General features: G+C 38.6%; 1 long non-coding RNA gene across 1 annotated transcript in view; it reads right to left on the bottom strand.

Moving 5' to 3' along the window:
• Window positions 1–13265, bottom strand: part of LOC137038908 (uncharacterized) — a 131721-nt gene extending 118456 nt beyond the window's left edge. The window contains exons 1-2 of the long non-coding RNA XR_010897572.1: window positions 13129–13265; window positions 2406–2573 (exon numbers count right to left, since the gene is read on the bottom strand). This is a non-coding gene — a long non-coding RNA (uncharacterized lncRNA). The remainder of the gene's footprint in view (window positions 1–2405; window positions 2574–13128) is intronic.
• Between the last annotated feature and the right edge of the window lie 10670 nt (window positions 13266–23935).

Raw genomic sequence — 23935 nt, 5'->3', positions numbered from 1 at the left:
ACTGTAGTGATTTCAAGATAAGAGCAAGCATATCTGAGGATTATTTGTCCAGCACAACTTTATTTCTTTAGAGATTGACTGACGAATCAGACAAATTAGAATACAGTTAATAAAAATATCTTTCTATGTTCTTAATTTTCTTCATGTTTAATTTTAATTATTAATCATTTTGTGATTACTCTGCATTAAATGCAAAAACTGCTGATACCAAAACCCCACTTTGCCAAAGGCATTTCCATTCGTTAAATCAAAGACCTTCCACTTAATGTCCAATCACGAGTAAGAGGCATTTAAGAAGAACCAATGAGGCTCACCTCATCACATGTAGTCAGATCACAAGAGACCGATCTTAATACCAAATATAAACAAGCCTGAAGTGCTTCTTGGATATACCAGCGAAAGTACAGGAAAAAGTGCAGAAGAAGCAAAAAGCAGAGAAATAATGTGTTACTAGCAGAAGAAATAACATGTTACTTACAGCCTTAAGGAAAAACTGACAGACAGAGACATAGTCAGTCTCAATAATCAATGGGAGAGAAAAAAGACATCATATTGTCTCATTTCTCAGCTTAGAGTATAACTGCCCTTCTTTCCAATTACCATCCCTGGCTTTGCCCAGAAGGCAGAATGCTGTGGACAGACATATTTACCTCAGAATAATCAGCTTTGTTATTTCTCCAGCCAGCAGCCTGGGATACCCAGATCAGTTTTAGACTTGGATTTTCCCTCTTTCATCCCCAGAAGGGGTGAGCTAAATGGATGCTGTGCTGATTGAGCTGATGGGAGTGATCAAGTGTGAGTCTTTGCAGAGTCAGCAGGAACACACACCAGCTTTTCCATGCTGATGAGGAATGCACTGGTACACACACATGGTGTCAATGCAAGCATGCTGACCATCACTAGGAATGCTCATCAACAAAGTAAAAATTATCATCAAACTCATCAAAAAAAACATGCCCATCCGTCAACCCTTGGTATGGTTGGCTGCAAAAGAATGAGCTTTATTATTCCAAGCTTGTCTAGACTCTTGCCAATAAACTCTTTTAATGGCAGTTTTGAACTGTGACCAGCACAGTCTTGATTTCACAGATCTGTCAACCTGCATTACTGCATTTCTAATAATTCTCTTGCTTGGCTGGGCTGAGACGACAGCTCGCCACAGCCAGCATCAATTACTGTGAAAAAGAAGGACCTGGAGCTGAGCCAGACCAGACCAGATCAGACCTCAGCACCCCTCACATACATGGAGAGAGAGACACACCTGGCCAGCCAAGCTCAATTCCACATGCAGACAAAGCAATAGCCACTGCACCGTAAAATAATCTTATTAGCTGAGTTTACTCACACGGTTTAAAGGAAATGATTGCTTCGTCTCATGTGGGCCTTTTTTAATTGATTTATTTGTGCTTCTTTGCCAAGCATGAGATAGACAGAGAAAGCATGAGACAATTCTGAATGGAATCCAAGGTGCAGACTTATCTTCATTTAATAAACATATTGTATGGCTTGAGGATCTTCGATTATTGATTAAAAAAGGGCAGTACTGTCATGCACACTTAATTATCCATTGGGTACACCCTGCCAAAGAACCATTTAAGAACCTTTATTTTTAAGAGTGTATGTCAGTCTCTTAGTTATTAGAATCTTTATCCTAACACATATGATTTTGTTTGATTACAACTATGCGTTGCATTTGTCCCGATGCAATTGCTGGATGGATTTACTGCAAGTCACTTTGTGTTTGACTTTGTCTTTTTCTGTTGTGTCAAGGCGGCTACATTTCCCGGGTCTAACGCTCATTCATCAATGTGTCAGCCACATGCCGGATGTCAGTTTCGTTAGAAACACGCTCATAATGATCTAACGGGTGTTCCACTCCAGGCTGACAGCTGATCAGTGCATCCACAGATTTGCTCTGAGGTGATCATGTTCCATTGATATTTTCATAGAGGTTAAAGAATCAAGGTTGTGGCTTCAGCTACACTTTTCCAAGTGAAAACAAGAGGTTAACCAATCAGATTGGAGAGGTTAACCAAATCAAGTTGGCTAATCCTATTCCTCCCTATGAAACAACAGATATCATACTAATCTGTAACAGCGGGGATTTTTCTTTGGCACTTTCAGAAATTGTACATTGAATGCACATTGAGTACATTGAAAGAAATGGTAGTCATAGTAATGAAAATGCTCTCATTAGAGTTATAAATAATTTTATATTATCATCCGATCGTGGTTGTATCGCTTTATTAGTGTTACTAGATCTTAGTGCTGCATTTGATACCACTGACCACAATGTTCTTTTGAATATACTTGATGTTGGCATTAGTGGAAATGCATTATCAAGGTTTAAATCACATTTTTCAGACCGTTATCAGTTTGTATTAGTAAATGAAGAGATGACATACCTAACACAAGTTTAGTATGGAGTATACCGTAAGTCTCAGTACTAGGACCGTTGCTTTTCACCCTCTACATGCTCATCTTGGGAGATATCATTAGGAAGCATGGCCGGATCACAACAGTGATTGTTTTCACTGTTATGCTGATGATACTCAGCTCTAGTTCTTCACAACCTGAAAAAAAAATTCAGAAGATTAATGGCATACCTAGCTGATATAAAAAAAATTGATGACTAGTAATTTCCTACTACTTAGTTCTGAAAAAAAGAGTTTTTTTTTCTAATTTTCAGAGAAAAAAAACTCTGCATGTAGTAACCTAGAATACTGTCTAACACTTAAAAATCTAAATCTTAATTACGACTCAATGCTTATGTTATGTATATGTAAGAGTATGCAAAAAGTACCCAGATGTACCCAGCGAGATTCTGAAGTGTGCATACAATGGACACTTTACTATTCCATGAGTCCAGGGGAGAGGATTTGTGAATGGCAGTGAAGCAACGTTACTGTCACTGGTAGGTCACATGATAATGACAACATGGTGAATGTAGTATGTCTAGATTACATTCATACTACACATACAAATACTATATAGAACTATATACTTTATTAGCAGTTGTGATTCAAAGTAAGTATTCAAAATAAGTACTAAAGAGTATGTGATAATGGACACAGCCATGGTTTGTCAGTCAGAGATACCCTCTGCTGGTTAGGGAATTGCAATATGGCCACCCCGAACGGTGAACGGCTCTAACACTCTTCTAAAAACAAAGCTGGTGTTGATGATGAATGACCACAATCTATATGATGAATGGGAGAAAATATATAGGACATATGGGCGACTTGTTGGCGACTCGCAACATTCTGAAGAGTAATCAAGCATAATATTTATTTTATTAGAGACTGACATTGTTCTTTGCAGCATTGTGGTCTAATATATCACACTTTTCTGGATAACAGTCCTGATGGTGTGCTTTATCAGAGAGCCTGCTGGAGTTTGGCTGAATGCTCTGGCAAAAAGGATGAGAGGTGGCTTGAGGTGTGATTGGTGTGTGTGTGTGTGTGTGTGTGTGTGTGTGTGTGTGTGTGTGTGTGTGTGTGTGTGTGTGTGTGTGTGTGTGTGTGTGTGTGTGTGTGTGTGTGTGTGTGTGTGTGTGTGTGTGTGTGTGTGTGTGTGTGTGTGTGTGTGTGTGTGTGTGTGTGTGAGTGTGTGTGTTTGTGTGTGTGTGTGTGTGTGTGTTAGTAAGTGATTGTGATATGTCTGAGAAGAGCAAGTTGGGACGAGATCTTATCTAGTTGAGTTGATCCTGAGTGGGAATTCAATAAAGAGAAGGAGAGCAGGCGCTGCAAAAAATCGAAGGACTATATATATATATATATATATATATATATATATATATATATATATATATATATATATATATATATACACACACACTGTATATTAATATACTGTAATAGTATAATGTAACAAAAGATTCAAATAAATAAAAAAAATTCAAATAAATGCTTTTCTTTTGAGCTTTCTATTCATCAACAATAATAAACAGTATAACTGTTTTCAACATTGATAACAATTAAAACTCTCTGTTAAACACCAAATGAGCATATTTTAGAAATATTATGAAGGATCCAGTGACACTGAAGACAAGAGTATGATGCTGAAAATTCAGCTTTGCCATTACAGAAATTAATTAAAATTTAAAATATATGAAAATAGAAAACAGTCATTTTAAATAATACAAATATGTCATAATATTACTATTTTTACTGTATTTGAGATCAAATAAATAAATTAAATAAACCTTACTGACCTAACTTTTGAATGTTAGTAAATATCACAGCAGTGAACCATGGTATGCTACTTGCTAATTTGTTGCAAATGTTAGTATGGGGAGGGACATGTATCCGATTGGGCAAAACATCTATTCAGTGTAACAATATTTAAGGCATCAAGGTTTTTGGTTTGTTATAGGGAGAGGCAAAAAAAGCAATTGTATTTATTATTTATGAGGACACTATATGTATGTACATATGTTTTAGAACTAACACAGAATGAAAGATACGGTCTTTTCAAACCGGTATGATTTTCTTTCTTCTGCAGAAGAAAATAATATAATTTATTGAATATCTGATTGGGTGAATTTAATACAATGGCAGTATATTGTGCCTCACTTTAACGCTTAATAAAATACTCAAGTATGTCATCAAAAAGGAAATTGCAGGACAGTGCAAAAGGAGAGCAATAGCAGCCTCCATTTCACTGTATAATTCTTAAATATCAGGTTATTTCTCAGTAAAACCAGCGCACATAGAAATGATCAGCGAGCCATACTTTTGTGCAGACAGTGTTAGGTACTTTATTAAGTGTTAAAATGATTAACTATTTACTGCCATTCTACCTAGTTCCCTTAAAACATGATTGGTTGCAAGTTTGGATCGCAACCAATTCAAACTTTATTTTATTATATACACTGTATAAGTATTGGAACACCCCTTCCAATCACTGAATTAAGCTGTTCAGCCACGAAGTGGTAGGCCACGTAAAAATCACAGAGCAAAGTGCATGCTCAGTGCATGCTGAGGTGCACAGTGCACAGAAGTCTGTGGGAACAGTTTGGGGATGGCCCCTTCCTGTTCCAACATGACTGCACACCAGTGCTCAAAGCAAGGTCCATAAAGACATGGAGGAGCGAGTTTGACTGGCCTGCACCTCAACTCGATAGAACACCTTTGGCATGAATTAGAGTGGATACTGAGAACCAGGCCTTCTCATCCAACATCAGTGCCTGACCTTACAAATGCATTTCTAGAAGAATTTAAAAAAAAAAAATTGCCTGACAAGCCAGACCCACATCAAGATGTTTGGTCTGGAAACTCACCATTGGCAGGGCTCAATCAGAGGGGTGGATAAACGGTTGTCTTTCAAACTCCCTCTGCACAAAATTGGATAGAGCCACAACAAACCAGAGCAACAAAGGTGAAACAGAGCTAGTTGATAGATTAAACTTTCGCCGTATCCGATCGGCAAAACTCCGAACACATCTTCCCTTTTTAAGAATGACTTCAGTTGCCGTTCTTTGTTCTTTTCTCAGAGTAAAGCTTAACTCCAAGTCTTCCAAAGTTGCGGCCAAAGCCGATTCAAAAGACAAACTTCTGTGTTTACTAGTAGCACTCAAGCGCAACTCTGCCGTCATCATGTTAAGCCCCGCCCACCGACTCTATACACGATGTGATTGGCCTGACCAGAGTTTGGTTTTTACAGCTCAGAAGGTATTGAGAGTTTCTAGACGATACTTGCGACAGATCAGATTTGCTGCTACTAGGGTGCATCTAGATTTCTAGGCTAAAAAAAAAATCCCATAAACATACTCCTAAAAAGGGCTTATTAACTTTGCTCACCAGCCACTATGGCTAGTGGTTTTCCAAAGTTACTAGCCGCTCAGCAGTTTCATTGCCCACAATATATATATATATATATATATATATATATATATATATATATATATATATATATATATATATATATATATATATATATATATATATATATATATATATATATATATATATTTTTTTTTTTTTTTTTTTTTTTTATAAAAAAATAAACCCTAAACAAATTACAAAAACAATAGTAAATAAAAAGAAAAAAATTTAATCAGATACTAATATATATTTATTTAATATGTATACATTTATTTAACATCTGTAGTTGTTTGATAAACATTAATGACAGACAGGTATTTAATTGGGCTGCTGAATGCATGGATGTAATATTTGTGACACATATTAAGTTAATTACCCACCTGTTTACGTACACTTAAGCCATAACCAACAGTGTTCATCCGATGGACATTTTGACATTAGTGTGCGAGTGTATTTGACTATTCAGGAGCAAGGAGAACTGATCACGCGTGCGAGAGAGAGCGCGCGCACGCGAGAGAGTGCTTTTGTTGTGTGTCATTCAGCGCGATTCCGCTTATCTCGCCTTCACTAAGTATAAAGAGTTGTAGTTGAATTGTATCAATTTTGTGATACGACGGTCTTGGCATTTCATTTAGCTGTAAATGATATAAAGACAGTAAAGACAGGCGTCCCAAATATATAGTGTATATAATTTTTAAATGCTGAATTTTGATGGGGCTCAGATGAAAGATGGCAGTTGAAGTCCTAAATATGGCCTGGCAATGCCTATGAGCGTAAGAGAAACAGACATTTAGACAAGAAAAGTATCTTGAAAAATATTCCTTTTCCACTGAAGCTGGTGCCCAATCTGGAAAAAATCTTGAATCAGGGTCCAAATCCTTTTTACAAACAGACTCCAAATATGCTCTTGAACAAGCGAACATGTGATGCTGGTGAACAAAAACGAACAACATGCACACACAAACACACACACACAAATACCATTGTCCAGTGTGTATTTATATGAGGCATCAAAAGTACCATAAAGCAATTGAAGATAAGGATGTAAAGACGTCCAGAAGACATCCAAGAAGTCTACACATCCTTATCTTCCAGGTCCTATATGATGAGCCACCAGCCATTTCCAAAAGGTTTTCAATTGTTTTGTTTGAAACTAATGTGACACATCAGCTTGTGTACATCCAGGAAAGTAGAGAGGGAACAATCAAAGGAGGGCAATGGCACATACAAAGAGAAACATCAAAGCACAAAAACAAAAAACACATCTGAGTTCTTGAGAAGACGTGCTCGCCTTTGAGTCCATTTACCCTTTCAACCGTTCCACACTGCAGGAACCTATGAGGCAAGAGAAACAGCAACAACCTAGAAGAAACAGCAACTTTAGCTCCTTTGCCAACAACATGGTTCAGGTGAGTGCAGCAGCAGCGATGATCCGTGAGGACCACTGCAGTATTTTTTTTTTTCTCAATCTTTAGTCAAAGTGAATACCAGAGGGGGTTAATACACTGTGACCCCCCGTGCGCACATGGCACAGAACCGGTATGAGCTCACTGTAGACATTTATTCCATTAAAGCCAACTTTTCACCTCATTTCCTTCCAGAGAGTAAGGCTGAGAAAGGAACAAAGGGTGGGGGAACGGGACAAAGAGGGAGGAGTGCAGGTCTGATTTGAAATCTAAGGCAGGCATAATGTTGCCTTGCGGAGTGAATTGATCCGTTTTTCCACACTATCATATAAACCCCAGACTGTGAAAATATTAATATATAAAATCTTTTTTTCCCAGTAAGCACCTCAACACCTCACTGTATTCTCCTCAAACCATTCCTGTACCATTTTTGCTTTGTGGCAGTGTGCATTATCCTGGTGAAAGAGGCCATATCCACCAGAGAACATTGTTTTCATGAAAGGGTGTACATGGTCTCGAACAATGCTTAGGTTGGTGGTATGTGTCAAAGTAACATCCAAATGGATGGCAGGACCCAAGGTTTCCCAGCAGAACATTGCCCAAAGCACCACACTGCCTCTGCTTGCTTGCCTTCTTCCAATAGTGCACCCTGGTGCCATGTGTTCCCCAGGTAAGTGACGCACATTCACATGGCCATCCACGTAATGTAAAAGAAAACGTGATTCATCAGACTAGGCCATCTTCTTCCATTGCTCTGTGGTCCAGTTCTGAACATGTTGGTGCTTTTGGTGGTGGACAAGAGTCACCATGGGCACCCTGATGGGTCTGCGGCTATGCAGACCCATACACAACAAACTGTGATACACTCTATTCTGACAACTTTCTATTAGAACCAGCATTAACTTTATTGAGCAATTTGTGCTACGGTAGCTCATCTGTTTGATCGGACCACACAGGCCAGCCTTCGCTCCCCACAAGCATTAATGAGCCTTGGCCACCCATGACTCAGTTGCCGGTTCAGCACTGTTCCTTCCTTGGACAACTTTTGATAGACACTGACCACTGCAGACCGGTAACACCCCACAAGAGCTGCAGTTTTGGAGATGATCTGACCCAGTTGTCTACACTCTTAATAATGCTGGCTTTTTTAACCCAAAATGCTGGGTTAAGACTGTTGGGTAATTTTTGTTGGTTTATTTGATCACATTTTAAACACCATTGGGTAGTTTCAAATTTCCAGTCGTTGGGTTAAACCTGCTGGGTCGCAATGCTTGGTTGATTCTACCCAGCGCTTGGTTGTTTCACGTGCTTCCCGCCTTTCGTTTCGTTTAAATTCGCTCCCAAACTGTCATTTTGAAAGGACAATGCAAAAGACACAGCCACTGGTTGCAGATGTTTTAAGTTAAGTTCATATATTTTCATTAATAATAATTTTAATTAGCATAATTATAGTTTTTTTTTTCTTCTTCGTGGCAACAATTCTTAAGATTACATGACATTAAGACAACAAAAGTTTTACCTCAGAATCCGATGCAATGTAACTGACTCGTGTTAGTTTAGGTAGGCATGTGAGACGATATTATTACAGTCTGTGATTACATGGAACAATGATCCCCTTACAAAAATTAAAACATGGTTTTATGTAGGGATGTCACAATTACCGGTACTTCGGTACTAAGTACATACTGAAATTTAAAAAATGTGACGATAGTATCTGTATAACATCGACTCACAAATAGACTATATTCGGTCCCTCAGCTGCGTTCAGTCGCGTCACGCAGGGCTCTAGACTGTAGCCGAATATATACCAGTGTCTGTGTATATTAAATACTATTTAAATATTACTCTTCCATGTTTTACGTCTCTGTGTGAATGACGGGGGCGCGTGTCATATCATGAACACAGACACTCAAAAGTCATGGCAACCCGTCAAAATAAAAGTTTGATTTAAACGTGAATAAATTGACAGAATATATTAGGTTTGTATAGCTGTCATTGTGGCCAATTTTAACACATTTGTGTATTGTACCATTTGTCAAGCAATAAAAATGATTGTTTTAACAGTCTAAACATGCATTCTTCATTTGTTCTTTCATGATTGTCTAGTTTTACAGTAGGCTAATGCACAGGAGAAATTTTAAGAACAACTCAGCAAGAATAACCCAGAATAGCAAATTCATTAATCGTAAAAAATTGACAACATTTTGGGTTTTCTCAACAGCCCAGCCTGCTGGGTTAAAATGCCACTGGGTTAATTTAACCCAGCATGTGTTCTGTCCCATATTTACCCAGCGCTGGGTTGCCAATTGGGTTGTTTTTAACCCAACCATTTTTAGAGTGTAGCCATCACAATTTGGCCATTGTCAAACTCGCTCAAATCCTTACATTTGCCTATTTTTCCTGCTTCTAACACATCAACTTTGAGGAAATAATGTTCACTTAGTGCCTAATATGTCCCACCCACTAACGGGTGCTGTGATGAAGAGATCATCAGTGTTATTAAAGGGGGGGTGAAATGCTGTTTCATGCATACTGAGCTTTTTACACCTTTAAAGACTTGGATTCCCATCCTAAACATAGACAAAGTTTCAAAAACTAATGTTGGACGTTTGATGGAGTATTTCTGTGTTAGAAATAAACCTCCTTCCGGTTTCTCACAAGTTTCGGCGAGTTTTTTTCGAGTATGGGTCTACTTGACGTTAAATAGAGCGGAAGGTCCTTGTATGGGCCGTACGGGCTCTTCTCCCGGTAGGGTGCGCGCGCGCGTGACTAGAGGGAGAGAGAGGAAATTTTTTTTTTTTTTTTTTTTTTTTTTTTTTTTTTTTTTTTTTTTTTTTTTTTTTTTTTTTTTTTTTTTGGGAGAGAGAGGAAATGCACGCTGTAAACAGTCTCTGAGGTGCAGATCCAGTCGTCAGTAAACACTGACGCGCCGCGCTCCACTTTATTCCTATGGGTGACGTCGAGCGACTTCAACGCTTCAGCACAGCATTCCGGGAAGGCAGTGCTGCATTTGAACCGATTTGAACGCAGAAATGACGGGAAGCTTCAAGGCATCGCTTCAGTCGCGTCGCACAGTGGATTTCCACGGTCACTGCTGTCACAGGACTTCACCAAATCATACCAAAGAAGTGTGTTTTTGACAGAGCGGTCCTGCTTTGGAAGATGCCGGTGAGTAAATCAACTTCAAATGTCTCTGCTATTGGCTACCGTCGCATGAGTAAACATCAGTAAACGATACGATCGCGTGCTTCGTCATTCAAATGCGCTAACGGTTACTCCATTGTTGTTCTGTTACACTGACTCTGACGTGCAAAACCGTTTTGCTTGCTACCTCTGGTCTAGTCACATACAATAGTCCATAAACCGAATCATGTCCTCATAAACTGCACACAAAGGCCCCTAAATACAGTACATACCACAGAGACGGACATCCTGATGTTGCCGTTTCTCCTGTTCAATTTATTTCAGCCTCAGATTTGATTGTGGATCATTATCTGTATTAGCTGACAGAGCCATTGGGTTTCTCCACGCTTGAGGACGTCACCGCTTTGCGCGCTTGTCATTCTTTAGCTCCGCCCACACGATACGCCTCCAGGCGCTCGTTTTTTTCCGGAAAGACTCGGTACAGCCCATATTTCTTTTATAAATATGATAAAACTAAAGACTTTTCGGAGATATGAAGGATGCAATACTACTCTATAGGTACTCAAGATTGACATGAGAATGACTTAAACTGAGTGTTTCACCCCCCCCCCTTTAACTTCACCTGTCAGTGGTCACAATCTTATGCCTGATTGGTGTATAAGCTCCACTGAATTGAGAATTTTAATAAATATCATGGAGTTTTATTTTACATAACCGCTTAAGATCTGGTACCGAAAAGCTTCCCATACACACATACAGTGGTCTAAATTCAAAATGTTGGTGTCATTTTACAGGAAACCCTTTGACGTTACATAAAACACTGCTAAAATTGATGAACATGTAAGTATATTTTGTCTAAGCTGTAATAACACCCCCAAAAATTGAAAGGCGCTTTTTTAATTTTTTTATAAATTCAGTTTTCAAAGTGTGTAACTCAGGCCCTGTGAGCTCTAGGACACTGCAGACTGTTTGTCAAAGTGATGCATATTTCCAGAAATTAGAGACTCTAATGCCTGGTTCAGACTACACGATATTAGCCCGAATATGGCAAGATCTGTTTGACGTAAGGTGTCCTGGGATTCGTCAGGACGCAAGAATCGATCGTTTCATCTCGTATAGTGTGTCATACAGGGTTGCCAACTTTTAAGTTCAGGTTGGAGTGAGATTTTTTGGGGGCCGGGGGGGGGGGGGGGGGGGTAATGCTTTTGATCTTGATTCAGTATCAGTTTATATCTAGTATATATACTGTACATAATAATATGTTTGTTTTGGCACTAGTTTAAAGATTTCTTGGGTCAAATTATATGTGCCATTCCTTAATATTCACTTGTGACTGCTTATATCATTATTCATTAAAAAGATTAGGATGCAAGTTATTTAAGTTTTGACATTTCACATTTAAAGAAATCTAGTGTTTGATCATCATATCTAAATATTTATTAGAATGCAAAGACTGCAATATATTTTTGAGCAACTAGATTAGATACATGTATATTTATTAAAGAGCCATAAGGCACCTAATGGCATTACAAATAAACATTAATATTTTTTTGCCACAAAATGACTCTAATTTGCCTCTTTGAATTGGAATTCTCCATTTTAATATTAATTACTACACTAATTGTAATATAAATTTTAGAAGAAATACAAATATTAGAAGAAAAATATTTTAAGTGGTCATTTATTGAAAATAATTGTTGCACAAATAGTATTTAGTACCAAAAGATCTCCTCAAAATATTCAATAAATATAATTTAATGAGTATGAGTGTGACCTATTAGTAAGGAATACCTGAGGGCTAAATACAAGAATAACATTAATGTTAACAATGTTGCATCTCTATCACTCTCCATAATAAAACGATCCTGTAAATATGGCTGACTTAATAATCAATAAACACTATGCTGTACTGTTTACCAAAACTTGCAGCAAACATCTATATGGTGAAACTGTTGTGTATCCGCTTAAGCCATTTAAATTCATTGGCACAGCGCTAGAAGTATTGAGCGCTCATGGGCCACGTGATCAGCGCGCACCGCAGGGAGACGAGAGCATGCAACTCCGCTTTTCAACGCCTCTGGCTTTAACATTATGCCACATTAGCGCCAAAACGCTATGTATTGTTTGAATTTCATTAAAACACATTTAAAAAAATTAAAGCTTATAGCTTTGTTTAATATCAAAAGCAGGTTTGGCAATTTGGCGTGAGATTGAGTTGGGCGGAGTGAGAGCGTGAGACAGAGCCTGAAAGCGTGAGAATCACGCCAGATGCGTGAGAGTTGGCAACCCTGGTCATAGTATACAACAACCGAATCCGCGTCTGCGATAGTTCACGACGTCATGACAGAAAGACTAGCATGTTTAATTTTTTTTGGCGGTCCTTCACGACGGGTTCTGTCACGTGTGACGCTGACCAACCGGAGCACATACAGTTTTCGTACACAGCTTTCAAACACGGACGGCGAAACGCATGAGAGATGACAGAGCGGCTAACTGGAATTATAAAATGGAGGAAAGGTTCGTGGAGTTGTGGCAAACAGTAACGTTATCCCTGCCTGTACGATGTGTCATCGACGGACTAAGTTACCACAACCAAATAAGAAAAATGCTGGCGAACGATTGCGGAAGCCCTTCATGAACCCGGTGAGTAACGGAATGTAAGCTTAAAATATGTTTTAAAAATACTTTGTGGTGGCAAGCTTTTACTACTGGCTAATAACTAAATATTTAATATAAAAAGAACAATATTTTACCTCAAGTTCTCTTTGGAGGATTGACAGCCCATAATGTCCTCTTCCAGCAAGCCAGGAACATGTTCTTTGTTGGGTTTTCTTTCTATTTTTGAGCTTTTCTAAACATAAAACAGCCAAAAACACTGCTTCAGACATCGTTTGTTTACGCTCTAATGCTGCTAAGTCAATGACATCACACACGTCGTGTGTGACAACAAGCGATGATTGGTCGAGTAGCAACGTACAGTCTGACATGTTTCTAGTCCAGGACACGACAAGATTTTAGGAGTAAAAATCGCGAAATCTGACACAGTAACTATATCGTAACATACAAAAATATCTTGTAGTCTGAACCAGGCATAAGCTTTCAAATGGTACCACATATGACATCATAGCTCCTCCACAGACATTTAAAATTGAAAGTATTTACATGACGATGTCATTCTGGACACTGTACAGGGTCCGTGGATTTTAAGTGGATAAATCAAGACAAAAATTATTACATAAAGCTCTTATTTATTGTAAATTAAAGTGGTTTATAACTTCATTACTTTATTTATTTCACATAGGCCTAACTAACACCAAAAAAGATGATTTTTTTAAACACTGTTCACTCTATACATGCATGGATAAAAGCATTCAGTCAATCACACATGCATGTATTCAAGTGCAGTGAAATTCTCTGGACTCTTAAAAGTTTATTTTGAGTGGCTATGCACTCAGTTCTTTAATTAGCACTCAGAACTTAAAACCATTTAAAATCCATTTATTGCTTAAAACCGCAAGTCTTTCACACTTAAAGAGCCAACAGCACTTAGAGGAGTGTTACTGTGACAACTCATCTCCAGACAAGGGGCCATTTCTAAACAGATTAGATTCAATTTGATCCAGTCTACTGAGGAAATATTTACATCAGCACAGCAGACACATTTTTGTTTCTTACCTAAATTCACCATAATTATTACATTGTGAAAATCTAACCTGTTCGCTATTCTAACTTGTTTGCTATTTTAGTCATGTAACAACAGGATCACAATATTTCTCTAAACCAATTTAAAAGATGAAAGACGAAACATGTTGAAATATTTCTGATTAAAGAAATGGAGTAAAACATTAAAATCAAACTGAAGTTCAAACTTCTATTGCTGGTTCATTATTGTCACTGTCATGCCTGCAAAGATTCTGCCAAGGGAAGGCTGGGTAATAAAACAATTGAAGCGGAATATCTTCAGTTCCGCTGTTGCTATGCCAACATCAGCCTATCGAAACAGTGATGTGACTTCCACTGGAAGTAGATTGGGGTTATTGCTGCCTACATCTGTCGATATGAGAACACGGGATTGGGAACAAAGACACAATGTGAAATCTAGAAGGGAATATTTTAATTCCAGAATATGATTGACGGATTTCATGACAGAAATAATCTGGTCTTGAGCGGTTGAGACTCTTGGTCCTCTTTAAATGTGACTGTGTGTGTGTGTGTGTGTGTGTGTGTGTGTGTGTGTGTGTGTGTGTGTGTGTGTGTGTGTGTGTGTGTGTGTGTGTGTGTGTGTGTGTGTGTGTGTGTGTGTAATAGAGGAGCTTTAATTGGATGCCGTGAATGTGAGAGGGAAAATAGTACTGTTGCCAGCAGAGGATGAAAGTCACAGACCATAACATAAATGGCTAGCACTAAATGGGTGATTACTGCTACTCTGTTTTTTTGTTTTTTTTTATTCTCCAGTATTTGGTTAGCCTGACGTCGTCATACTCAGTTCTAGTCAGAATAGAGTCTGATACTGCTTCATTGGGCTGTAATTATGGGGCGTTTCAACCAAACCAGGAAAGACATCAATTGGATAGACCTACAACCAATCAGAGCAGCAGATCGACGCATAACGTTAGCTGTCAAAATTTCAACAGAACTCAACTGTGATTGGTTATTTTGGCCGAGGGTTGAAGCAACCTCAATTATACTATGCTATATAGACCTAGGAATGCGAATTTTAGCAGGCAACCTTTCCAAAATAACACACATTTTACCCCTCAAATGGCATTTTTTTCCGGAGAAACACTCCTCTTGTGCTTCAGACTGATCTCATGAAATGGCGTCAGCCATTCGTATGCCATTTTGGCGTGCTATCAAGACGCATAATCGCTTTTTAGCGTGTTTATCAATGCCGTTTCATTCTTATGCTATCCCTCTACTGCCCCTACCCATCACACACACACACACACACACACACACACATACACACACACACACACACACACACACACACACACACACACACACACACACACACACACACACACACACACACACACACACACACACACACAGGTGCCCCTGCACCTAAACCTACCCATTGCAAGAAACATTTAGCATTTTTAAGCTTTCATAAAACCATATTTTAGTATGTTTATAAATCCATTTACCTTGTGAACACACACACACGTTCAGACACATTTTGAACGCATAACTCAAACTCTTTCCTACCCATTTGTGTATTATAAAAACAGGATATAACAGGCAGATACGACTGCAGGCACAATTTATTCAAAAAATTACAAATATCCCAAGTGTTCCGAGGCCAAACGATTGATTTGTGTGAAGAAAATCCCCAAAAGCGATCAGAACGTAGAGTCCAAACTTTTATTCTGTTTTTTTTTTTTTTTTTTTTTTTTTCAGTTTTTGCAATAAATACATGTGACTGTACATTTATTTGCCTGTTACTTGTTTTATATTGTTGAGAGTGGGTAGGTTTAGGGTAGGAGTGGAGTTAGTTGCTCCAAAATATAAAATTAGGCTATAAATATTCCTTCTGTGAGATCAGGTTGGCGGAATCACATGGCGTACACATACACGAGGAGATGATGGTTTGTTTGGGCGAAGACATTCAAGCGGAATCACACGGCGTAGACATACACGCGGATAGCTCAAAATGCGTACAGATAACACGCCACTTGGCTTTAGAAAGTGCCGCATATGTTTACGCAAAGTCATGATGCCGTGTGTGCTTTAACCAAAATTTGACCAGATAATGATGATCGTTTCTTACTTAATTCATGTGAAAATACTTATCTGTATGAAATTGCTCCAGAAACCAATACTACATCAATAAAAGTTTACAGAATCTGAACTTTCAGTGTGGTCTTTTGGACTTTTGTGTAAACGTCTTACAAACAAAGGAAAGAGTAAGTCTCAGGTGTTTTCAGGGCTGATTCCATCTGGTCTCGAATATGAAGGAGGAAGAGAGCATTGTACAGTTGAACCTTGTACTGTATGGTAATGTTCCTATACAGGTTCATGTTATTGTGCATAGAAACAGTCTGTCCCTGAGAAGACAAAGCAGTTGAAAAAGTACAAGAAAAAAGAGGAAGAGACTATGTAGTTATTTTTTAAGCTGTCATTTACCATGAAAAATATAATTTAGAAAATGTGATTAGTTTGGAATGGATAGCCTAATAGTCTAATAGTCTCAGCTTCAGCCAGCAAGTTTACAAACGAGAATTGATTTAAAGATGCCTTTTACATCACCTAGTATCATTGCTCCACCCTTCTATCAATCTTTTACCACCTTTAAAAGCCTTTCTTTCTTTCGATGTCTCTTTATAGTAGGCTTTTGTTTTCATAACAAGAATTAAGTTTATTCATTTCCATAATGTTCCCCAGCAGAGTCGATACAATATCTCTGCATCCTTCTTTTATTTGCCTTGCTTTCCTCTGTTCTTCTCCCCTCTTTGATATCCCTCCTTTGGGACCCATAAAACGAAATAGCAAATACTTATGTATACCAACCTCGCCTCCCACCTCCATCGTACTCAATTGGCCTGGAGCAAAGTTCTCCAGTTTGCGCATTTGCCTCAAATCGCTCCATCACCAGGAAATTGCATTCATGGATCTGTGGGATATTGTTTTAGAATCAGACCACATACCAGCATATCGCACACAGGTGATTGTTTGGGACTAATCTGAAATGAAGTTGAATAGACAAAACTTTAATAAAAGCAGTGTTGCATAACCTGTTTTGTGCATTTTATTTTATTTTTCAAGATTTTTACCTGACGATCATCCTGCCTGTATTTTCCACAGGCCACAAAATCTTGGGAGTGAAAATATCATTAAGATGATTGGGATCTTTTGGTCAGAATAATGGCGCCAAGAACACCTAGCAACCACATACGGTAGCAGTTTTGTATGGGTGAGCACAACTCTTCAGAAAATGTAAAAACTCGCTTTTCTTTATAGTCTTACTCTTCTCATTATTTTGATTAATGATCGTGCATTAAGCTCTGTTGCTGAAAAAGGAAGGTTCTGATGGATTCCTTTGTAAAAAAACACCTGTGCATTTATATAGCTTATCTGAGGGTGATTTCAAGTTTGGCTCATTGCAAGAGACAAGAACAGTGAACATCATTAATTAGGTCTTCATTCTGTTTATGCATTTTGCTCTGTATATATACACTTTTATTATTCAACTAATAATTAATTTAGTTATATCCTTCTTTACATTTAAATTGTGTTTACAATTAATTAGGATTTCACAGTAACTGATGTGATTACATTTGTGTTGATTTTTGTGTTGATTTTTGTCTTAATTTATGCGATCTCAACATTTTTGAATGTTGGATTTCTTTCCTGGAAACTTCTGTACAACCATTCAAAAGTGTGTGTGTGTGTGTGTGTGTGTGTGTGTGTGTGTGTGTGTGTGTGTGTGTGTGTGTGTGTGTGTGTGTGTGTGTGTGTGTGTGTGTGTGTGTGTGTGTGTGTGTGTGTGTGTGTGTGAGCCTGTTTATGTGGTTTATGAGGACACAAATTTGTATAACTACATGGGTATTACACTGGTATTACACTATAAATGTGGTTTATGAGGACATATCAAATGTCCTCATAATTCAAATGGCCTTAAAAACATACTAAATGATGTTTTTTGAGAAAGTAAAAATGCAGAATGTTTCATGTGATGGGTAGGTTTAGGGGCAGGGCAGTATAAGGGGATAGAAAATACGGTTTGTACGGTATAAAAACCATTAGGCATATGGAGAGTCCCTGTAAACCACATAGACCAACGTGTGTGTGTGTGTGTGTGTGTGTGTGTGTGTGTGTGTGTGTGTGTGTGTGTGTGTGTGTGTGTGTGTGTGTGTGTGTGTGTGTGTGTGTGTGTGTGTGTGTGTGTGTGTGTGTGTGTGTGTGTGTGTGTGTGTGTGTGTGTGAGTGTGTGTGTGTGTGTGTGAGAGAGAGAGAGAGAGAGAGAGAGAGAGAGAGAGAGAGAGAGAGAGAGAGAGAGAGAGAGAGAGAGAGAGAAATATCAGGACACAAATTTGTATAATGACATTGGTATGACATAGGTATTATAAGGAGAGGGTAAAATGTAAGGACATTGCCCATGTCCCCGTTTTTCACGTTTTTCAAAAGGCTTATAAATCATACAGGATGAGTTTTTTTGAGAAAGTAAAAATGCGGAATGTTTCATGTGATGGGTAGGTTTAGGGGCAGGGGCGGGGGCAGTGTAGGGGGATAGAAAAGGTTTCTATGGTAAAAAAAAAAAAAAAAAAGCTTCTAAAACAGCTCTTTTACAGCTGCCTCAAGAACTCTGAAAGTGTTGCCTCTGAGCATTTGTTTGTAAACAGTAATTTAATCTAAATTCATATACTTATTATTAAAGACTAGAGAATGAAGAGAGGACAAGTTGAGAGAGAGAGAGAGAGAGAGAGAGAGAGAGAGAGAGAGAGAGAGAGAGAGAGAGAGAGAGAGAGAGAGAGAGAGAGAGAGAGAGAGAGAGAGAGAGAGAGAGAGAGAGAGAGAGAGAGACTCACAAGTCAGCAATGGATATTGAAGAAAACTGATCCTACATGTAGCCTGTGGCACGCTGGCAGATGACTGGAGTGGGTGTCAATATGTTCCAAGTTGTAGACGGAGAACAGCATCCTGTGTCACTAAAGAAGGCTGTCAGTCGCTATGCATCTGGGGAGAGAGGACAGGCAGGCCTGAGGCTTCCTATCAGCCAGACCTGTGACAGCCAAAAATCACCTTTTCATCCACCTTCCATATAGTCTTGGCTTTTTTTTCTAGGTCTTTCTCTAGCTTTTCTTTCTTTATGCTCCCCAAACACCTAGCAGGGTCGAGAGGGGTTTCTCTGCTCCCTCCTGATTGCCGAGCGCGTGCAGTGGTGTGGCAGAGGACAGACTGCATGAATGTGGGACAATTTTCATGCCCAGAGCGGCTTTGTTTTGACAATCTGTGTGACAGCTCCTCCTGTGCCGAAGCCCTTTTTCCTGTGAATAAGGAACACGTTTCGTTTTCATGTTAATGCCTAACTGCACACTAGTTAGGTAAAGAACAGTCCGCGGTATACTGTAAAATCTGATTCATTTACTTAAGTGATTTATAAATAGTGAAATTAACTATGAAAAAACGGAATGTGACAACAGACTAAACTACCATGCATGTTAATAAACATGTATTTGGTTACACAAGCAATTTCTGCACTACTAGCAAGAATACTCCGATTTGCAGGGTTTCTCAAACATTTCTACAATATTTTGCTCAAAGTTATTTTCTGTTCTGTGATTGTTGCTTATTAGATTATATGATTTGACTCCAGTGAGACCCCATGTATACTGGTTAATTTCACTATTTAAGAATTTGTGGACTGCTTATTTTTCAAAGCAAACTCCAGGTAATTCTGATAGTATTTTGACATGCTGATTCACTGCTCAATAAACATTTATTATCATTGTTGAAAACGGATGAGCTTCTTAATATTTTTGTAATGTAACTGCTCTAAGACAGAAGTTGTCCATAAAACAGGCAAAAGGTCATACATGCAAGCAGTCTAAACAGGCAAAGAAGACAGAAGAGACAGAAAAAGGCAATCCACAGAACATGCAAGTAATCCAAGACCAGAGACAAGAAACTATAGCCTAGAAATTTAGACACCCTAGCGGCAGCAAATCTAATTTACCACGAGTGTAGTCTAGCAACTCTGAATAGACTTCTGGATGAAAAACCAAACTCTGGTCAGGCCAATCACATCGTGTATAGAGTCGGTTTGAATTGCGGCGGTTTGAACTTTCCCTCTGGAAGACTTTGAGTAAAGCTTTTCAAAGAGAAAAGAACGGCACTGAAATCATTCTTAAGAAGGGAAGATGTGCTCAGAGTTTTGCCGACTGGATATGGCGAATTTTTAATCTGTCAACTAGCTCCGCTTCACGTTGCTCATGTTGCTCACATAGCTCTATCCTATTGCATGCAGAGGGAGTTTGAAAGACAACCGTTTATCCCGCCCCTCGGATTGATCCCTGCCAACAGTGATTTCCCAAACCCAACATCTTGATTGGGGCTGGCTTGTCAGACTAAAGAGACCAGGGAAAACACTCAGAAATGCAGCATTACAACATACAAGACTTTGCAGTGAATGACAAAGTGAACATGGTGTGTGTATATATAAGCAGAGGTAATGAAGTAATGAGACACAGGTGTAAACAGTGAGTGCTAATGAGTCCAGGCAAAGAATTATGGGTAATGTAGTCAATGATAGATTGACAATTCGAGGTTGGAGTGTCCTCTGGTGGTAATTAGGGGCATTCTCACTGGTGAATTGTGGAAAGTGATATATTTTGGCAATATAAAGTTAAAAAGAACAGCATTTATTTTAAATATAGAAATTTTGTAACATTGTAAATGTCTTTACAGTCACTTTTGATCAATTGTTGCCTTGTGGCCCTAATTTCTTTTTTTAAAGGGTTATGAAATGAGAAATCAACTTCCCCTTGAGCTTTTGATATATAAAAGGTCATAGTAATATTAGAATATCCTGTAAGTTTTGGCTTAAAGCTGAAGCTGAAATGTCCTTGATAGTCAAAGAAAAGCTTTTACTGGCACCAGGTTCAGCAAACACTCAATCTCAGAATATGCCAACCCTTGACATCATTGTATGCTGAAACGCCGCCTCAACAGAAGAAGAACAACGCCTGATTCTGTAGCCACGCCCACCAACTCCTGCCACTGACATGACATAGGCCTACATAGAGCTAAACCGGATCAGACTTCTAAGCAATAAACATACCGCATAAGATTCATTCAGATTCCAATATTATGAATGCATAAGTGATCTTTATTTTTAATGAATATCCAGCTCACGTGGGGAAGCGATTGCGCATTTGTTTCTTCATTTTGCAGACAGGATGAGATTACATGAATAAATTAAGCAACACACTAATGTGAGTAAATATGTTTTTTATACAGTATGTGATAGTATTGCATTGTTACATATTGTTTGACATCTACTGATTATGTGTATGGGTCTAACTGATTATAAAATAGCACGCTGTCATAGGCTGAAGAATCCGTCATTTGTGGTGTTATTTGTTGATGGTTCATTGCAGTTTGGGATCAGACTCAGATATATATGGGCCAGGGCTTGCAAAGCCCAATGTCTCAGGGTTGTGTCTGTGTACGGTTTGTGCTTATATCCATCAATCGGGTGGGCAATCAGGTGAGAATGAGAGATAAATCATTGTGTTTGTTTGATAAAGATATTTTGCGAGCCCTGTGGGTGATTCATTTCGGTTGCCATTTCCCCACAGGCTTTCAAAACAATACCTCACGTGTACTCGTGGGGGAGCTGAAGCTCATTAAATATGCAAATCTGATCCAATCCTAGCCGTGGGCGTTTACTTCCAAGTCTTCAGTACGGCACACTCATAAAAACAGAGCGTTGCAGGAGAGAGCCTCAAAACCAGTGTAGAAAATAGCCTATTACTTATTTATTATGGTGTCTTTGAATGTAAAAATCACAAATGTCATAAGTTCACCTCAGACAACAGTATAAAAAAGCCAGTTCATGACACCTTTAAATTATAGTGTAGACAGTCCACTGTCAGCCATTTATATTTCTTTGCCTGACAACAAAATCATTTTTTTGCGATTCTCAAAATTTGACCCCAGAAAACTCATGGCCAATCATACCATGCACACTGGAGTTTGTGCACAAAGATGTGCACAGAATGCGCACAAACTCTCCCATATGTTATTTAAACATGAGCCGCCCATTTAACCCACAGTGACCTGAAAACACAATTTCTTCCACAAAACAGAGACCCTTGAAATTCCAGAGACAGAGTAATGAAAAAGCCAACAAAGCCTCAATTCAGCAGTTCAGAAAATGTACATCCAACATTGAGGTGCCTTTTGCCCTCCGCTCTATCGCATTTCTGATACCTATGCTTTGTGGGACTGAAGTGGTGTCTGTGTGTGTGTTTGTGTCCCAGTTGGTGCCACTCTCCAAGGTCTTCCCCCCTCACTCACTCCATTTCCCCCCAAGGAGATACACTCAATAAAGAAGGGATACACTCATCCAATGGAGCATGTTCTAGTGCTCGCTCTTCATTACAGTCCCACTGTGACATCTCACCCTCTCTCATTTCTCGGAGGATTTAAGGACGAATAAAAGTGTTTTATCTCCCACGTACTCTCTCTCCTCTTTTCCATCGGCTGCCTTTCACGATTCCACAGAACCGATAAGAGCAAATCAAAAAGAGAGATGAGTCGGGAGAGAAGTCATTCTGTTTTGTGCGGAAAAATATTGAGGAGATTTGAAAGGAGATTGATATTGAATACTGTGCACAGAGTTGCATCTCTCAGAGTGAATGCTAAGAGTGAAAGGGCCTACAACTCTCTTACTGATCACTGTAACACAGTTTCAAGTAGGGCTGCAAGATTAAACAAAATAAAACCAAAATCGCGATTTGTCCATTTTTAATCCAAGCGGCTCAAGCGATTTTAGTAAATGCTATTCTTTGTTAATGTTATAAATACAGTTGTTCACTGTTTGTTCATTGTACAGTCCCTGACAAAAGTCTTGTCGCTTATCTATTTTCTAGAAATACCTGATTTTAACCTGACTTTTAATTAATTCATTGGTGTTAGAAATAGCTCATATGAAAAGCTAAAACCCTCCCAAACGATGTTTAATGCACTGAAATAAATAATTTTCACAGAAAAAAATATTTATCATTTAATCAAGACAGAAAGGTCAAATTTTGGCAAGACAAAAGTTTTGTCGCCTATACAGAAATTGAACAAATTTACTGCAAATACAAAAATATGTCAGCAAATTAAGTTGTGGTGCTGTGAGATCCAAAATTAATATCTTGTATGACTTCCATGAGCTTGAAGGACTGCATCCATGCGGTTTAGCAAGGATTCATACAATTAATTGATAAAGTCATCAGGAATAGCTAAGAAAGCAGTCTTGCATGCCTCCCAGAGTTCATCAATATTCTTTGGTTTCGTCTTCCATGCGTCCTCTTTCATCCTACCCCACATATGCTCAATGATGTTCATGTCTGGTGACTGGGCTGGCCAATTCTGGAGCATCTTGATCTTCTTCGCCTTGAGGAACTTTGATGTGGAGATGGAAGTATGCGATGGAGCACCGTCCGAAAAAACTGTCAATATTACCCTTCCGGTCAAATATTGCGCTCAATAACAGCTTTTAAGGTGTCATGAGCTGGCTTTTTATTTTTTTTATACTGTTGTCTGAGATCAACTAATGATGTTTGTGTGGTTTTTCCATTCAAAAACATCATAACTAATAAGTAATAGGCTATTCTACACTGATTTTGAGGCTCTCTCCAAAACGCTGGGTTTTGATGGGCGTAACGCACTGGAGAATTGGAAGTAAACGCCCACAGCTAGGTTGGATAAGATTTGCATATTTAATGAGCTTAAGCTCCTGTCAGATCAGGGAGAGGAGAGATTGAGGGAGAAGCATCAACCGGAATTATTCCCTCAACCACAGGGCTCGTAAACGTCTTTATCAAAATAACACAATTATTTATT

This window comes from Pseudorasbora parva, chromosome 13 (assembly GCF_024679245.1).
Source record: "Pseudorasbora parva isolate DD20220531a chromosome 13, ASM2467924v1, whole genome shotgun sequence".
Lineage (NCBI taxonomy): Eukaryota > Metazoa > Chordata > Actinopteri > Cypriniformes > Gobionidae > Pseudorasbora > Pseudorasbora parva.
This window is presented reverse-complemented; position numbering and strand designations above follow the sequence as displayed.